This window comes from Callionymus lyra, unplaced genomic scaffold (genome assembly GCF_982586985.1).
Source record: "Callionymus lyra unplaced genomic scaffold, fCalLyr1.hap1.1 HAP1_SCAFFOLD_133, whole genome shotgun sequence".
In the NCBI taxonomy this organism is placed as follows: Eukaryota; Metazoa; Chordata; class Actinopteri; order Syngnathiformes; family Callionymidae; genus Callionymus; species Callionymus lyra.
The window spans coordinates 23,904-25,000 of NW_028258609.1; positions in this window are offsets into that span (position 1 = coordinate 23,904).

Here is a 1,097-nt window from a genome sequence, read left to right on the forward strand (position 1 = left end):
AGGCCCCTGGTTCCCCATCCCCGCAGGAGGAGGCTCCCCAGGCCCCCTGGTTGGGAGAGGGGGAAAAAGAGCAAAGTGTTTAAAAATGCCCCAAAGTGTTGAAAATGTTCCCCGGCCTCCTGGTACCCCATCCCCGCAGGAGGAGGCTCCCCAGGCCCCCTGGTTGGGAGAGGGGACAAAAAGAGCAAAGTGTTTAAAAATGCCCCAAAGTGTTGAAAATGTTCCCCAGGCCCCTGGTTCCCCATCCCCGCAGGAGGAGGCTCCCCAGGCCCCCTGGTTGGGAGAGGGGGAAAAAGAGCAAAGTGTTTAAAAATGCCCCAAAGTGTTGAAAATGTTCCCCAGGCCCCTGGTTCCCCATCCCCGCAGGAGGAGGCTCCCCAGGCCCCCTGGTTGGGAGAGGGGGAAAAAGAGCAAAGTGTTTAAAAATGCCCCAAAGTGTTGAAAATGTTCCCCAGGCCCCTGGTTCCCCATCCCCGCAGGAGGAGGCTCCCCAGGCCCCCTGGTTGGGAGAGGGGAAAAAAAGAGCAAAGTGTTTAAAAATGCCCCAAAGTGTTGAAAATGTTCCCCAGGCCCCTGGTTCCCCATCCCCGCAGGAGGAGGCTCCCCGGGCCCCCTGGTTGGGAGAGGGGAAAAAAAGAGCAAAGTGTTTAAAAATGCCCCAAAGTGTTGAAAATGTTCCCCGGCCTCCTGGTACCCCATCCCCGCATGAGGATGTCACCCAGGCCCCTGGTTCTCCATCCCCGCAGGAGGAGGGATTGTGGGTGGGAGAGGGAAAAAAAGAGCAAAGTGTTTAAAAATGCCCCAAAGTGTTGAAAATGTTCCCCGGCCTCCTGGTACCCCATCCCCGCATGAGGATGTCACCCAGGCCCCTGGTTCTCCATCCCCGCAGGAGGAGGGATTGTGGGTGGGAGAGGGGAAAAAAAGAGCAAAGTGTTTAAAAATGCCCCAAAGTGTTGAAAATGTTCCCCAGCCTCCTGGTACCCCATCCCCGCATGAGGATGTCACCCAGGCCCCTGGTTCTCCATCCCCGCAGGAGGAGGGATTGTGGGTGGGAGAGGGAAAAAAAGGCTAAAGTGTTTAAAAATGCCCCAAAGTGT